An 18,435-nucleotide genomic window follows, 5' to 3' on the forward strand; every position below is an offset into this window, starting at 1 on the left:
CTTCCAATTAGGGCTAATTGGAAAAGCTGTTCAAGTATTCTTTTTTTGTTGTTGTACTCCCTGACGAAGGCCATGCAGCCGAAACGCATCGTTTAAAAAAAAGCGTTGTTTCTATTGAACATGCCATACTAATAAATGCATTTTAATTAATTATATGAAGAGTGCCTTGGTCCTCCTTTCATTTTCATGTTTATAGTCTACTGCATAGTTACAATGTGTGCCCATTGATGTCCCAGGATTGGTAAACAATGTTTAAGAACTGACTTTTTTACAGAGGGTTGAATGAGTGTGTGTTATTTCAGAAAATCACAGAAATCTCGCATAGCTCGGAAACACTATTCAAAAAGATTTGTCTGAACACTCTGCAACTGGATCTGTAACTTTTTTTGAACATCACCAATTTGACATTGTACGATTTCTCTTAAATTACGAAAGATAAATGGCTGGTTCTTTTTTTATTGACACAGTAGGTTCATTTACTTTGACGTGAAGTGGTACTATTTTGTAACATGCAATTGTTGTACTCAATTGTGCCTATGAAGCTAGTTACATTATTCAATTAGCTCTGTAAAACAATGCTAATGGCATCAGAGGTATTAGCTTCAGTTGTATCCTTTGAAGCTGCTCTGGCCTTACATGACCATGGCCTGCATTTGGACTGTTTAGCATAGCTCTGCTCTGCCACCTTGTGAAAATCTTCACATTCAAATCGTCACTATTTCTTACTGTTTCTTATTGTCTCTATATCCCTCATAATTGTGACATTGTAAATGCAACTTATTATTTTTATAGCAGTGTTGTTATGTTACTTAATTGTAATATTGTTTTATTGCTACATACTGATATTGTATTCTAATTACTAATAATTCCTCTTTATTCTGTACTTTCAGAAACCACACACAAAAACAGTATTTCCGGTCACAACTTGCAGACTTGTTTACATGCTTCTGTGCGTTTTGTTGCCAACCTTACTTTGCTACCTGACAACTTTATGGTTTTTACTTTATAATTACCATTTATATTTTTAGTTTTTCCCTCACTCAGCTTTTTTTCATTCAACTTTTTCAATCGAGACACTTTATCTGGACATGGTTCGTCAGGACCTCCAACAGCCGAGGCTAAGTAGTAACATTAACATGATGCCTTCTTACTGCAGTGGCTGTACTCATAATATACAGGAGAACGATCACCTTACGGCGAGGATAGATCAGCTTCAGACGCAATCATTAGGCAAGGGTAATTTCAGTGTAGGAAAGGATGAAACAGCGTCTGTACCACCAGTAAGTACAGATAGTAGTGTAAATCCCCCTGCACGGTCCCTGCAGCCGGACAACTTTCTCATACCTTCTGGAGGGATATGCTGTAGGAATGCTCAACCAGTGTCGCTCATTCAGCCAACAGAAACTTTCAACCAGTTCTCCTCATTAAGCAGCGAGTTGGAGTCAGAGGGCTCAGGTCCTCCACGAGAGAGAGAGAAAGAAAGAGTTGAAGAGAGCATAGCTACATTCACACAGGACACCAGATAAGACAGGAGAAATACTCCAGATATAACAGATTGGCCCTAGCCCCCCAACACAAACTACTGCAGCACAAACACAGCTGCTAGAATCTTGACTAGAACCAAGAAATGTGATCATATTACTCCAGTGCTAGTCTCTCTACACTGGCTTCCTGTTAAGGCAAGGGCTGATTTCAAGGTTTTACTGCTAACCAATAAAGCATTACATGGGCTTTGCTCCTACCTATCGTTCCGATTTGGTCCTTCCGTACATACAGTGGGGCAAAAAAAGTATTTAGTCAGCCACCAATTGTGCAAGTTCTCCCACTTAAAAAGATGAGAGAGGCCTGTAATTTTTTGCACTTCAACTATGACAGGCAAAATGAGTAAAAAAATCCAGAAATCACATTGTAGGATTTTTAATGAATTTATTTGCAAATTATGGTGGAAAATAAGTATTTGGTCAATAACAAAAGTTTATCTCAATACTTTGTTATATATCCTTTTGTTGGCAATGACAGAGGTCAACCGTTTTCTTCACACTGTTGCTGGTATTTTGGCCCATTCCTACATGCAGATCTCCTCTAGAGCAGTGATGTTTTGGGGCTGTTGCTGGGCAACACGGACTTTCAACTCCCTCCAAAGATCGTCATCCTGGTCCCTTTGCAGAAAAACAGACCCAAAGCACGATGTTTCCACCCCCATGCTTCACAGTAGGTATGGTGTTCTTTGGATGCAACTCGGCATTCTTTGTCCTTCAAACACAACGAGTTGAGTTTTTACCAAAAAGTTATATTTTGGTTTCATCTGACCATATGACATTCTCCCAATCTTCTTCTGGATCATCCAAATGCTCTCTAGCAAACTTCAGACGGGCCTGGACATGTACTGGCTTAAGCAGGGGGACACGTCTGGCACCGCAGGATTTGAGTCCCTGGAGGCGTAGTGTGTTACTGATGGTAGGCTTTGTTACTTTGGTCCCAGCTCTCTGCAGGTCATTCACTGGGCTGGTTTTCTTCTTGTAGTCCGTGATTGACTGTAGACCCTGCCACATACCTCTGGTGTCTGAGCCGTTGAATTGAGATTCTACTTTGTCTCTATACTGACGCTTAGCTTGTTTGATAGCCTTGCGGAGGGAATAGCTGCACTGTTTGTATTCGGTCATGTTACCAGTCACCTTGCCCTGATTAAAAGCAGTGGTTCGCGCTTTCAGTTTCACGCGAATGCTGCCAACAATCCACGGTTTCTGGTTAGGGAATGTTTTAATCGTTGCTATGGAAACGACATCTTCAACGCACGTTCTAATGAACTCGCACACCGAATCAGCGTATTCGTCAATGTTGTTATCTGACGCAATACGAAACACATCCCAGTCCACGTGATGTAAGCAGTCTTGGAGTGTAGAATCAGCTTGGTCGGACCAGCGTTGGACAGACCTCAGCGTGGGAGCTACTTGTTTTAGTTTCTGTCTGTAGGCAGGGATCAACAAAATGGAGTCGTGGTCAGCTTTTCTGAAAGGAGGGCGGGGCAGGGCCTTATATGCGTTGCGGAAGTTAGAGTAACAATGATCCAAGGTTTTTCCAGCCCTGGTTGCGCAATCGATATGCTGATACAATTTAGGGAGTCTTGTTTTCAGATTAGCCTTGTTAAAATCCCCAGCTACAATGAATGCAGCCTCAGGATGTATGGTTTCCAGTTTGCAAAGAGTCAAATAAAGTTTGTTCAGAGCCATCGATGTGTCTGCTTGGGGGGGAATATATACGGCTGTGATTATAATCGAAGAGAATTCTCTTGGTAGATAATGCGGTCGACATTTGATTGTGAGGAATTCTAAATCAGGTGAACAGAAGGATTTGAGTTCCTGTATGTTTCTTTGATCACACCACGTCTCGTTAGCCATAAGGCATACGCCCCCGCCCCTCTTCTTACCAGAAAGATGTTTGTTTCTGTCGGCGCGATGCGTGGAGAAACCCGCTGGCTGCACCGCCTCCGATAGCGTCTCTCCAGTGAGCCATGTTTCCGTGAAGCAAAGAACCTTACAGTCTCTGATGTCCCTCTGGAATGCTACCCTTGCTCGGATTTCATCAACCTTGTTGTCAAGAGACTGGACATTGGCGAGAAGAATGCTAGGGAGTGGTGCACGATGTGCCCGTCTCCGGAGTCTGACCAGAAGACCGCCTCGTTTCCCTCTTTTACGGAGTCGTTTTTTTGGGGGGTCGCCGACTGGGATCCATTCCGTTGTCCTGGTTGAAAGGCAGAACACAGGATCCGCGTCGCGAAAATCATATTCTTGGTCGTACTGATGGTGAGTTGACGCTGATCTTATATTCAGTAGTTCTTCTCGACTGTATGTAATGAAACCTAAGATGACCTGGGGTACTAATGTAAGAAATAACACGTAAAAAAACTAAAAACTGCATAGTTTCCTAGGAACGCGAAGCGAGGCGGCCATCTCTGTCGGCGCCGGAAGTATCTGCTTACCTATTGCAGATTCAGTCTTCCCAGCCTGGTGCAGGTCTACAATTTTGTTTCTGGTGATCTTTGACATCTCTTTGGTCTTGGCCATAGTGGAGTTTGGAGTGTGACTGTTTGAGATTGTGGACAGGTGTCTTTTATACTGATAACATGTTCAAACAGGTGCCATTAATACAGGTAACGAGTGGAGGACAGAGGAGCCTCTTAAAGAAGAAGTTACAAGTCTGTGAGAGCCAAAAATCTTGCTTGTTTGTAGGTGACCAAATACTTATTTTCCACCATAATTTGCAAATAAATTCATTTAAAAATCCTACAATGTGATTTTCTGGATTTTTTTTCTCTCATAGTTGTAGCGCGGCCCACGCTTGGATTGCGTCCTACCTGACAGGTCGCTCCTACCAGGTGGCGTGGCGAGAATCTGTCTCCTCACCACGCGCTCTCACCACTGGCGTCCCCCAGGGCTCTGTTCTAGGCCCTCTCCTATTCTCGCTATACACCAAGTCACTTGGCTCTGTCATAACCTCACATGGTCTCTCCTATCATTGCTATGCAGACGACACAAAATTAATCTTCTCCTTTCCCCCTTCTGATGACCAGGTGGCGAATCGCATCTCTGCATGTCTGGCAGACATATCAGTGTGGATGACGGATCACCACCTCAAGCTGAACCTCGGCAAGACGGAGCTGCTCTTCCTCCCGGGGAAGGACTGCCCGTTCCATGATCTCGCCATCACGGTTGACAACTCCATTGTGTCCTCCTCCCAGAGCGCTAAGAACCTTGGCGTGATCCTGGACAACACCCTGTCGTTCTCAACTAACATCAAGGCGGTGGCCCGTTCTTGTAGGTTCATGCTCTACAACATCCGCAGAGTACGACCCAGCAGCGCAGGTCCTAATCCAGGCACTTGTCATCTCCCGTCTGGATTACTGCAACTCGCTGTTGGCTGGGCTCCCTGCCTGTGCCATTAAACCCCTACAACTCATCCAGAACGCCGCAGCCCGTCTGGTGTTCAACCTTCCCAAGTTCTCTCACGTCACCCCGCTCCTCCGCTCTCTCCACTGGCTTCCAGTTGAAGCTCGCATCCGCTACAAGACCATGGTGCTTGCCTACGGAGCTGTGAGGGGAACGGCACCTCAGTACCTCCAGGCTCTGATCAGGCCCTACACCCAAACAAGGGCACTGCGTTCATCCACCTCTGGCCTGCTCGCCTCCCTACCACTGAGGAAGTACAGTTCCCGCGCAGCCCAGTCAAAACTGTTCGCTGCTCTGGCCCCCCAATGGTGGAACAAACTCCCTCACGACGCCAGGACAGCGGAGTCAATCACCACCTTCCGGAGACACCTGAAACCCCACCTCTTTCAGGAATACCTAGGATAGGATAAAGTAATCCTTCTCACCCCCCTAAAAGATTTAGATGCACTATTGTAAAGTGGCTGTTCCACTGGATGTCTTAAGGTGAACGCACCAATTTGTAAGTCGCTCTGGATAAGAGCGTCTGCTAAATGACTTAAATGTTAAATGTTAGTGTACCTATGATGAAAATTAAAGGCCTCTCATCTTTTTAAGTGGGAGAACTTGCACAATTGGTGGCTGACTAAATACTTTTTTGCCCCACTGTACCTACACGTACGCTACTGTCACAAGATGCAGGCCTCCTTACTGTCCCTAGAATTTCTGAGCAAAAAGCTGGAGGCAGGGCTTTCTCCTATAGAGCTCCCTTTTTATGGAATGGTCTGCCTGCCCATGTGAGATACGCAGACTTGGTCTCAACCTTTAAGTCTTTATTGAAGACTCATCTCTTCAGTAGGTCCTATGAATGAGTGTAGTCTGGCCCAGGAGTGTGAAGGTGAATGGAAAGGCACTGGAGCAATGAACTGCCCTTGCTGTCTCTGCCTGGCCGGTTCCCCTCTCTCCACTGTGATTCTCTGCCTCTAACCCTATTACTGGCTTACTGGTTCTCTTCCATGCCGTCCCTAGGAGTGGTGCGTCACTTCAGTGGGTTGAGTCACTGACGTGATCGTCCTGTCCGGGTTGGTTCTTCCTGGGTTCTGGCTTTTCTAGGGAGTTTTTCCTAGCCACCGTGCTTCTACACCTGCATTGCTTGCTGTTTGCGGTTTTAGGCTGGGTTTCTGTACAGCACTTTGTGACATCAGCTGATGTAAGAAGGGCTTTTTAAAATAAATTTGATTGATTGAATTTAATTGAAAGAGTTAAGAACAGCGGCAGACAACATATGATTAATGAATTACAGTGCTACCCTAATATTCTCTCAGTTCATCACAATTGCGGTGTCTCCTAACCAGCCTTGGGCCCCCAGTTGGCCCGAAGGTTATCTAAAGAGCAGGTGAGGTTGCGATGATGGGACTGGCTTCCTCTCTCACATCAAAACATACCTGCATACGAGTGACAGATGGATAGAGAAAGAGAACATGATTAAGCCTTGTGTTTTTTATTCCAACACGGTCAGTCATCTGAAATCAGGAGGTGAAATGCAAAACTGACCATGGATCATTAACTCTGGGACTACTACATCTCTTTCTGTATTTCAATGTAAAGCATCTCTTTAATAATACTTCCTGTTGATCCGACCAAGTGACATCTCACCTATGATCATGCTGTGCCCTCTGTGTCAGCCAGTTCAGATGCGGGAGAGGTTCACCAAAACAGCTTATATAACCTAGAGGATTTAGGGAGAAGGGGGAGAAGGATGAAGTGAAGAAGAGATACTGTTATTGTGTGTGTGTGTGTGGTCTCACCTGGTGTCCGCACTAATTGGCTACAGAGTACTTGATGCTGAAAAACAGACACATGAGGACAAACAATAGAAGATAATGTCAATAGAAGATACTGTATGTGACGCTGACACCTATCGGAGTGTACCTCAAACATTTAAATATGTGTCTCACCACTTGGTTATTGCAAGGCTAACCCCCAGGGAAATCATGACTTGGCAGCAACAGATAGTCCAGTGAAAATGGCTGTGTTAATGTGGTGTAAATCTGAAAATTAGCAGCTGACATCTTAAGTTTTTTTAAATTAATGCATGTGAGACAGGTTCCATGTACAACAAGACAGGCAGAGGTGGAGAAAAAGAACACAGAATTGTTTAAGTACCTGTGGTTATGGACACTTTTGCCAGCAATAAAGCATCCACGGCCTGTTCCTCAGACAGTGAACATCTGGCAATATCTACATTTTCGACCTCTTCATCAGCTCAATCTTTAAAAGTAAAGAAAACAGCTTATTTTTTATAGATATGAAAACAATAATTGAGATATGACCGTTCAATCTAAAGCAGCAGATGTCATTTTTAGGATACATCAATACAGCCCAGTGCTGCTTACCTGAGATCTTTATCTCAGGTAAGTGTCCGCTTTGACTTCCTTTGTTTCGGAAAAAGTTGCTTTCAGAACAATTATTTTTGATTAAAAAGAAAAAAGGTTTTGCTCTTGACAAAAAGACACAAATGTACCTCCATAGCTTATAACAATTTGCCTGTGAATAACCACACCTTCATACAAACGTGCTACTGTATGCAGAATTCTTGACACACAACCGAAGATGCTGCCATATCCTGCCAGCATGCCTACAAGTGAGCCCCTCAGGAGCAGAATCATGACGCGTGGAAGAGGGAAAGGAATGAGATGGGAACAGCAATTTGTTGCAAGTTGGGGAGGGCTAATATTTGAACAATAGACTATTCAACCTTTACTAAAGAATGGTCTAACAGCCAAGCTAGGTGTGAAAACCCCCCTCCTATCACACACCAGATTTGCCCTAACAACCAAGGGGTAGCTTGCTACTCAATGTAATAAAGTAATGACTTTTCAAATAAGTTACCGTACACGTTATGTTGGCTGACAATTTGTTAGCTACACTGTCCTTAAGGACCACAATGCATATCATTACAGCAGTATGTACCGGTATGTTAGCTAGCTACCTAACGTTAGTAGTTATACATCAAACTTGCCAGTATATTAACTATAGGCTAACTACCCCAATTTTTCTCTGAATGGAAACACCATAATTTTTATCAAATTAATTAAGCCACATTTCTTAAAATCAATCCCATATACCACATATGTCAGAGTCAAGGCCCGCGGGCCACATCCGGCCCGCAAGAAGGTTTTACGGCCCCTGGGATGATCTTGATTTATTATTAGAACCGGCCCGCAGCAAGCCGGCAGCCCGCAGATCTTTTACACGCACCAATACTACATTTCCCACAATGCAAAGGTGACGCACCGAGCAGTAGGCTGCTTCATTTCAATATTTATTGGCACAGCAGTCGTCAGCATCACAGTAAAATTAACTTTCAGATACCCATCAAAAATGGCAAAACGGAAGGTGGATACTGAGAACCGGGGGTTTCAAACAAGGTGGGAGTCGGAGTATATGTTCACGAAGGTAGCTGGAAAACCTGTGTGTCTTCTGTGTGGAGAAAGTGTGGCGGTACTGAAAGAGTATAATCTGAGACGACATTATGAAACGAAACACGCGGACAAAAACAAGAATATGGACATGGAACAAAGGCTACAAAAGGCAGAGGAATTAAAAACGAGGCCTCAAATCTCGACAGGCTCTGTTCAAAAAAGCCAAATCACAAGGCCAGGCTGCTGTCAAGGCCAGTTTTATTTTGGCAGAAGAGATCGCTAAATCAGCCCGGCCATTTACGGAGGGGATTTCATCAAAAACTGCATGATTAAAGTTTGTGACGAAGTTTGCCCAGAAAAAGGCAACTCTTTTTAAATGTGAGTCTGAGCAGAAACACCATTGCCGAGAGAGTAGACCAGTTGTCCATCAATCTAAAAGAGCAGCTTGTGAAAAAGGGAAAAGATTTTATTGCATATTCCTTGGCTGTGGATGAGAGCACCGACATTTCTGACATTGCCCAGTTGTCAATTTTCATCCGCGGAGTGGACTCCAACCTAAGCGTGACAGAGGAGTTTTTGGCTTTACGTCCTATGCATGGCACAACTACGGGGCATGATTTGTATGAAGAGGTGTCAAGATGTGTAAATGAGATGGAGCTGCCTTGGGAAAAACTCGTGGGTTTGACAACCGACGGAGCACCTGCGATGTGTGGACACAGGAGCGGACTGGTGGCGAAGATACGGGAAAAGATGCAAGAGGAAAACGCGACAGGTGAGCTGACAGCTTATCATTGTATCATACACCAGGAAGCGTTGTGCGGTAAAGCCTTGAAAATGGAGCATGTAATGAGCATCATCACGCGCACAGTTAACTTTATCAGAGCCAAAGGTTTGAATCACCGCCAGTTCAAGGCATTTCTGACGGAGTTAGAAACGGAGCATGGTGATTTGCCTTATCACACAGAGGTGCGATGGCTAAGCCAGGGAAAGGTGCTTCAAAGATGTTTCGAGCTTCGTGAGGAGATTTGTCTGTTCTTGGACAGCAAAGGGAAAGACACAACACAACTCCGAGACGAAATGTTTCTGTGTGAAATGGCTTTTCTGTGTGACATTACGAGTCATCTGAATGCAATAAACTTGCAGCTGCAGGGTCGGGATCGTGTCATCTCTGATATGTACAGTACAGTGAAGGCATTTAAAACCAAACTGACTCTGTGGGAGACGCAGATGCGGAAAGAAAATTTGAGCCACTTTCCCAGCTGCCAGACCATGAAAGAGAAGCTCTCTACCAGTGCGTTCCCGAGCACACAGTTGGCTGATAAAATAGGTATGCTTGCCGCTGACTTTCGACGCCGATTTGCTGACTTTGAAGCACAAAAAAGCAGGTTGGAACTGCTCGGTAACCCATTTGCTGTTGACGTGGAAAGCTCACCACCAAACCTCCAAATGGAGTTGATTGACCTCCAATGCAATGATGCACTGAGGGCAAAATATGCGGCAGTGGGTGCTGCGGAGTTCGCCCGTTTCTCTCCCGGCACAATGCCCCAGCTGCGCATCCAGGCTGCTCAAACGTTGTCTATGTTTGGCAGCACATACCTGTGTGAACAACTGTTTTCTTTGATGAACCTGAACAAAACATCACACAGAAGTCGACTTACTGCTGAACACCTCCACTCAATTCTGAGGATTTCTTCAGCTCAGAGCCTTACCCCGAACATTGATGAACTTGTGGAAAAGATGGGACACCACCAAGTATCACCCTCAACCTCAAACAAGTGAACATTACTGTGCAATCACATATTTAGAGTTTTTACTCAGTTCAAGTTTAAAAGTTAAAATTTAATATTTGTTTTCACTGCATGTTACTTCTCCTTAAACAAAGTGTTGTTTTTGATTAATAGATTTTTGCACTTTATTTTTTTGTATTTCAATCCAATTATATTTTAAAAATATTTCAGTTGAGTGGATGATAGAAAATTGCTATTATTGTTTTTTCTTTGAAGTAAATTTAGCCCACTTTTGCTAAAATAGAAAATATAGTCTACTGATGGTGCCTTGAATACCGGTTTCTTTCATTTAATGTTCATGTTATGGGGATATTTATATAAAGGAAATTTGTCTTTTGTGTCTGTTGAAAATTAAAGATTACTGACAGAGCCATAAGAAAATATTGCTTTATTTATCTGATCATATTGTAATATATTTGTTAGGTTTTCAGTAGGTTCAATTAGGTTCACTAGACTATATGCGTCATTTAAAAATTTTTCAATGAACATTCGAACAGTCCGGCCCTCGTCTTGTAGCTGATTTTTTTATTTGGCCCTCCGTCCATTTGACTTTGACACCCCTGCCATATACTATGTTATTACGAAAAATGTTTTAAATTCTCTGGTAATGCCAATAAGGAATACTAGGAATACTATCAAATGCTTCTCAAAGATGGTCAAACTAGCAATAACTTGCAGTAACAGAAGAAATTAGAATTAAATGACGTGCCACAGAATTCTGCAGCAGCGCACAGGGTGTGTCGCAGTATGAAGCAACTTTTAAAGGAGGAACCACTGTACATATGGTCAGCAGTTGTGTGGTTCAGTAATTATGTTGTTCAGCAGTTGTGGTCATTAGTTGTGTGGTTTTGTGGTCAGTAGTGTCTGCAATGATGTGTCAGTGATTTTGGTGAGTAGTTGTTGTCAGTAGTAGTCAGTAGTGTCTGTAAGTAGGTGTATGGTCCTGTAGTCAGGTTCAGTAGGTATGTGGTTGTGGTCAGTTGTGGTGAATCATTTTCATCAGTAAAAGTGGTCAGTAGTTGTGTGGTTGTGGTGAATAGTTGTGTGGTTGTGCTGAGTCGTTGTGGCCTGAGTGGTTGTGTTCAGGAGTTGTGGTCATTAGTTGTGTGGTTAGAAGTATTGTGTTGTGTCCTTATGCTCATTGTTTGTGTGGTTCAGTAAATATGTGGTCAGTAGTTGTGGTTAGATGTTGTTTGGTTGTGGTCAGTAGTTGGGGTCAGTAGTGGTCAGTTGTTGTGGTAAGAAGTTGTGATAAGTAGTTGTGTGGTTGTGATCAGTAGCTGTGATCAGTAGTTGTGGTTGGTAGTGGTCTGTTGTTGTGGTCAGTAGTTTTGAGGTTGTGGTCAGTAGTTGTTCTCAGTAGTTGTGTGGTTGTTGTCATTAGTTGTTTGGTTCAGTAGTTGTGGTTAGTAGTTGTGGTCAGTAGTTGTGGTTCTGTACTTGTGGTGAGTAGTTGTGTTGTTATGGTTCAGTAGTTGTGTTCATTAGTTGCGATCAGTAGTTATGTGGTCAGTAGTTTTCATCAGTAGTTGTGTTGTTGTGGTCAGTAGTTGTGTGGTCATGGCCAGTAATTGTGTGGTTGTGGTCCGTAGTTGTGGTGAGTAGTTTTCATTAGTAGTTGTGGTCAGTAATCAAATCTAATTTTATTTGTCACACGCAACGAATACAACATGTGTAGACATTACAGTGAAATGCTTACTTTTACAAGCCCTTAACCAACAACGCTTTAAACGTGTTAAGGCTAGGCATAATACTGTCCCCTTTGGATGAATTGCGTGCCCATAGTAAACTGAAATAAAATCTGTCCAAAATTGCTAATATATGCATATAATAATAATAATTGGATAGAAAACACTCTAAAGCTTCTAAAACCATTTGAATTATGTCTGTAAGTATAGCAGAACTCACAGGGCAGGCAATCTCCCAAACTAGTTTTGGAAGCCTGAAACTTGGGGCAACTTTGACGTCATCGCCCCCACCCTTCCCAACCAGCTATGGATCTGGAGACACTTTCTATGTCTTCCACTAGATGTCCGCATTCAGTAGAGCTTTGTAGTAGAGAATCCCGCGAGCTTTGACCCTTTGGGAGGCAAAACAGTGGGTGTCGCGAGAAAATACATGTGCGTTAGGGCGCGAATTGGACACAGACCTTCCTCTGTTCCAGCTTGCCTGAGAAGAAGTATGATTGTCCGGTTGAATTGAAAATTGTTTTGTACGTTTATAACATTCTAAAGCTTGATTCTGCACTTAGTTTGACCAGTTTAGTCGACATATAATATGTAATGTTGAAGTTTTGATGCGCAACTGTTCGGGACCAGAAGTCATTTTGGATGCATTTCAGCTGAAAGTGGTAGCAGATGCTACTATAAGGACACACAAATTTATGTTGTAATTTTGTATTTCTGTTGACTCCAACATAGCGGAGAAATATTGCTTACGTCTGAGCGCCGTCTCAGGTTATTGCATAGTCAACTAATTCTGTAACGTTAAAAACAAATCTGACACAGCGGTTGCATTCAGAACCAGTGTATCTTTCTAACTATATGTAAAACATGTATCTTTAGTCAAAGTTTATGATGAGTATTTCTGTTATCTGGTGTAGCTTTCCATAATTTCTCCGGACATTTTTGATAATTTTATGAACATGGCGTCAATGTAAACCGTGATTTATGGATATAAAATGCATATTATTGAATAAAACATAAATGTACTGTGTAACATGTCATATGACTGTCATCTGATGAAGATTTTCAAAAGGTTAGTGAAGGATTTATTTTTTAATCCTGCTTTTATAATTGTATATTTTCTGGGACAAAATGGCTGCCTCTTGTCTTTGTTTCGGTGGTGGTCTAATATAAATATGTGCTGTGTTTTCGCCGTAAAACATTTTAAAAATCTGACATGCTGGGTAGATGAACAAGGTGTTTATCTTTCATTTGAAGTATTGGACTTGTTAATGTTTGTAAGTCGCTCTGGATAAGAGCGTCTGCTAAATGACTTAAATGTAAATGTAATGTGTGGAGGTTAAATATTTCTAAGAATATTTTTGCATTGCCTGCGCCACCGTTTCAGCTGAATGGGGGGGGGGCGGACCCTGAGAGGGACGCCTCACTTTAACTGGTTTTAAGAAGTTAAAAAGAAAAACATGTTCAGTAAAAAATAAATAAGTAAAAACATTTAAATAAAAGTAACAAACTATTAAACAGCAACAGTAAAATAACAATAGCGAGGCTATACACAGGGGGTACCGGAACAGAGTCAATGTGCAGGGGCATCGGTTAGTCGAGGTAATTGAGGTAATATGTACATGTAGGTAGAGTTAAAGTGACCATGCAAAGATAATAAACAGAGAGTAGATAATAAACAGAAAGTTGCAGCAGCGTAAAAGAGGGGTCTGGGTAGCCATTTGATAAGCTTTTCAGAAGTCTTGGGGGTAGAAGCTGTTCAGGAGCCTTTTGGACCTAGACTTGGTGCTCCGGTACCGCTTGCTGTGCGATAGTAGATAGAACAGTCTATGACTATGGTGGAAGGTGTCTGACTATTTTTAAGGCCTTCCTCTGACACCGCCTGGTGTAGAGGTCCTGGATGGCATGCAGCTTGGCCCCAGCAATGTACTGGGCCATTCACACTACCCTCTGTAGTGTCTTGTGGTCGGAGGCCGAGGAGTTGCCATACCAGGCAGTGATGCAACCAGTCAGAATGCTCTTGATGGTGCAGCTGTAGCACCTTTTGAGGATTTGAGGACCCATGCCAAAAAAAATCAGTCTCCTGAGCTTTGTCGTGCCCTCTTCACAGCTGTCTTAGTGTGTTTGGACCATGATAGTTTGTTGGTGATGTGGACACCAAGGAACTTGAAGTTTTCAACATGCTCCACTGTGATGAGAATGGGGGGCATGCTCGGGCCTCCTTTTTCTGTAGTCCACGATCAGCTCCTTTGTCTCGCTCATGTTGAAGAAGAGGTTGTTGTCCTGGCACCACACAGCCAGGTCTCTGACCTCCTCCCTATAGGCTGTCTCATCGTTGTTGGTGATCAGCATGTTGTGTCGTCAGCAAACTTAATGGTGGTGTTCTAGTCGTGCTTGGCCACGCAGTCATGGGTGAACAGGGAGTACAGGAGGGGACTAGGCACACACCCCTGAGGGGCCCCAGTGTTGAGGATCAGCGTGGCAGATTTTTTATTGCACCTTTATTTAACTAGGCAAGTCAGTTAAGAACAAATTCTTATTTTCAATGACGGCCTAGGAACAGTGGGTTAACCTCTTAGTCCGCCCCATCCCGCATGCGGTATCGTTACTACAGCCTCAAGCTCATTAGCATAACGCAACGTTAGCGATTTTAAAAAATCGCAAATGAAACGAAATAAATATGCCTGTTCTCAAGCTTATCCTTTTCTTAACAATCCTGTCGTCTCAGATTTTCAAAATATGCTTTAGAACCAGAGAAAATCACTAATTTGTGTAAGAGTGGTGATAGCTAGCTTAGCGTTAGCATTAGCATTTAGTACGCAACATATTCACAAAAACCAGCCAAGGAATCAAATAAAATAATTTACCTTTGAAGAACTTCAGATGTTTCAATGAGGAGACTCTCAGTTACATAGCAGATGTCCAGTTTTTCCTGAAAGATTCTTGTGTAGGACACATCGTTCCCTTTTGTTACTATGCATATGGCTACCGAAACTAACCGAAAATTCAGTCACCTACATGTCGAACTTTTTTCCGAATTAACTCCATAATATCGACTGAAACATGGAAAACGTTGTTTGAATCAATCCTGAAGGTGGTTTGTCATATTTCTCTCCATTGAAAGCACCGTCCTTGTAGCCTGGTTTGTTCTGAGATTTGAATGGAAAAATACCTGGACCTGACTTTTGCGCACCAATTGCCACGCAGACACCTAGCGGGACACCTGGTAAATGTAGTCTCTTATGGTCAATCTTCCAATGATATGCCTACAAATACGTCACAATGCTGCAGAGACCTTGGGGAAACAAGAGAAAGAGTCCGTTCATTCCTGTCGCATTCACAGCCATATAAGGCGATCATGGAAAACGTAGCCTCAGAAATCCTGTGCATTTCCTGGTCGGTCATACATCTTGGTTTTGCCCGAAACATTTGTTCTAAGGTACTCACAGTGAAAATCTTTGCATTTCTGGAAACGTAAGACTGTCTTCTTTCCAAAGCTATCAATTCCAAGCATATTCGAGCATCTTTTCGTGACAAAATATTGCGCTTAAAACGGGCACGTCTTTTTATCCAAAAATGAAATACTGCCCCTATAGGACTAACAGGTTAACTGCCTTGTTCAGGGGCAGAACGACAGATTTTTATCTTGTCAACTTGGGGATTCGATCTTGCAACCTTTCGATGACATGTCCAACGCTCTAACCACTAGGCTACCTGCCTCCCCTGATGTGTTGTTGCCTACCCTTACCACCTGGGGGCAGCCCGTTAGGTAGTCCAGGATCCAGTTGCAGAGGGAGGTGTTTAGTCCCAGGATCCTTAGCTTAGTGATGAGCTTTGTGGGCACTATGGTGTTGAACGTTGAGCTGTATTCAATGAATAGCATTCTCACATAGGTGTTCCTTTTGTCCAGGTGGGAAAGGGCAGTGTGGAGTGTGATTGCATCATCTGTGGATCTGTTGGGGCGGTATGCGAATTGGAGTGGGTCTAGGATTTCCAGGATGATGGTGTTGATGTGAGCCATGACCAGCCTTTCAAAGCACTTCATGGCTACCGACATTTAGGCAGATTACCTTCACTTCCTTTGGCACAGGGACTATGGTGATCTGCTTGAAACATGTAGGTATTACAGACATGGTCAGGGAGAGGGTGAAAATGTCAGTGAAGACATTTGCCAGTTTGTCCACGCATCCTCTGAGTCCATGTCCTGTTAATCTGTCTGGCCCCACAGCCTTGTGAATGTTGACCTGTTTAAAGGTGTTGTTCACACCGGCTACGGAGAGTGTGGTCACACAGTCATCTGGAGCAGCCTGTTCTCTCATGCATGCTTCAGTGTTGCTTGCTTCAAGGTGAGCATAAAAGGTGGTATACTCCTCAATGTCATTGGATGAACCCCTGAACATATTCCAGTCACTACAGGACTGCAAAACAGTCCTGTAGTGTAGCATCCGCGTCATCTGACCACTTCCATATTGAGCGAGTCACTGGTCACTTTAGTTTTTACTTGTAAGCAGGAATCAAGAGGATAAAATTATGGTCAGATTTGCAAAATGGAGGGCGAGGGAGAGCTTTGTATGTGCCACTGTGTGTGGAGTAAAGGTGGTCTAGAGCATTTTTTCCTCTGGTTACACATTTGCTGGTAGAAATTAGGTAAAACAGATTGAAGTTTTCCTGCATTTAAAGTCTCCGGCCATCTAGGAGCGCCGCTTCTGGATGAGCATTTTCTTGTTAACTTATTGCCTTATACAGCTCTTTGAGTGTGGTCTTACTGCCAGCATCGGTTTGTGGTGATGGTAGATAGTGTGGTCCACAGCTTATCATTCGGTACTCTACCTCAAAAGAGCAATACCTTGAGACTTCCTTAATATTAGACATTGCGTACCAGCCGTTATTGACAAATAGACACACACCACCACTCCTCGTCTTACCGGACTTAGTTGTTCTTTCCTGCCGATGCATGGAAAACCCAGTCAACTGTATATGATCCGTGTCGTCGTTCAGCAATGGCTCAGTGAAACTTAAGCTATTACAGTTGTAATGTCCCATTGGTAGGATAGTCTCGAACGGAGCTCATTCAGTTTATTCTCCTATGATTGCACATTGGCCAATAGAACGGATGGTAGAGGCGGGTTACCCACTCACCGATGAATTCTCACAAGGCACCCCGATCTCCACCCCCTGTACTGCCGTCTTTTCTTCATGCGAATAATGGAGATTTGGCCCTGGTCTCTGAGAAACAGTATATCCTTTGCTTCGGACTCATTAAAGAAAAAATCTTTGTCCAGTTTGAGGTGAGTATTCACTGTTCTGATATCCAGAAACTCTTTTCGGTCATAAGAGACGGCAGCAGCAACATTATGTACAAATCAAGTGGGTTGACGTGCAGGTACTGCTAATAAGAAAATAAACCCCTTGGGCAAAATACAACTAATAGTTCAGGGCTGCTGAAACTGCTAACAAAGGCCGGGCCTTTTTAATAATACCCCTAGTCTATGTTTTTTATTTGTTGCATTGGATGCGTCTCAATCCACCGCGTCCGGTGATGTCGCACATCTGCAGTGAAAATGTGACAGAGCTAGAGTACTTGTTTGTCAGACCATGAGACATCCTGAAAATCGGTCTTCTCACAAAATCATCTGTAGCATCCAAACTACGACCCATCTGTTGAAAGACGAGGCTCCCATGAACACAATGGTGTTCACCATTTTGCTCTACGACCCCCACAAGCGTCTTGGGACTCATTTTATAGTCCTTGTTGGTATTAGATATAACGCCCACTTGTGGGGAAAACAACCTGTGGTTCCCTAAGTTACCCCACTGGCTCAGAGCAAAAACATGACCCCATTCAAACAGTTTTCTTGTTGTCTGCTTATTTTAATCAATTACAAAACTACATTTAAGAAAAGCATGTCTAAAGATTATTGCTACAAAGTGTTCTCACTACTTAGAAACACGTAATATTGTAGGGCTTCCCTCATGCCCCTTTTCATGACAGTGCAAGCAGCAACTTGGGTGAGTGCTAGCTACCTAGCTACTGACAGAACATTAAGCTAGCCAAGACCAACAACACAAACAAATAGACTACACAGATACAAGTAGTGAGTGGAGTATACTAACAAGTTAAATTGATTATTTGTGATAAAATGTTTTCCACACAAATACCTACTTGTAGCCTACTTGGCCACCGTGTCCCCAAACTTCTCACTCCCATGCCAAATAGCCTGAATATGTTTGACCGCGTCCGGTGATGTCGCACATCTGCAGTGAAAATGTGACAGAGCTAGAGTACTTGTTTGTCAGACCATGAGACATCCTGAAAATCGGTCTTCTCACAAAATCATCTGTAGCATCCAAAGGTGGTCCATTGGAAAGATTGTTTGTTTTCCACAATCTGTGGGCGTGGTCGAGGGAATTACTTTTATTTTGTGATTATCGACTCAGGATAGCCTAAACACAAAAATACAAATATAGACTCGGAGTGTTGCGTGACGATACAGCGTGACGCAACATGACAACGTAAACACGATTGGTCGACAGTCTTTGGTCAATGTCCAATGTCCAATGGGATTTCTATCTCCTCTTTTCTGCGATATCTCTGGCCTTTACCCCTCAAACGCTC

The 18,435-nt window shown here is 43.2% G+C and overlaps 1 long non-coding RNA gene across 2 annotated transcripts; it reads right to left on the minus strand.

Moving 5' to 3' along the window:
* Window positions 1-6,152: 6,152 nt before the first annotated feature.
* LOC135574712 (uncharacterized) lies at window positions 6,153-18,433 on the minus strand. Of its 2 annotated transcripts, XR_010465588.1 has the most exons (5): window positions 17,983-18,433; window positions 7,089-7,193; window positions 6,731-6,767; window positions 6,579-6,651; window positions 6,153-6,367 (listed from the first exon to the last, which is right to left on the minus strand). It is a non-coding gene; the product is annotated as an uncharacterized LOC135574712 (long non-coding RNA). The 2 variants fall into 2 exon arrangements; XR_010465587.1 differs by having other exon boundaries at window positions 6,579-6,767.
* Between the last annotated feature and the right edge of the window lie 2 nt (window positions 18,434-18,435).

This window comes from Oncorhynchus nerka, linkage group LG13 (genome assembly GCF_034236695.1).
Source record: "Oncorhynchus nerka isolate Pitt River linkage group LG13, Oner_Uvic_2.0, whole genome shotgun sequence".
In the NCBI taxonomy this organism is placed as follows: domain Eukaryota; kingdom Metazoa; phylum Chordata; class Actinopteri; order Salmoniformes; family Salmonidae; genus Oncorhynchus; species Oncorhynchus nerka.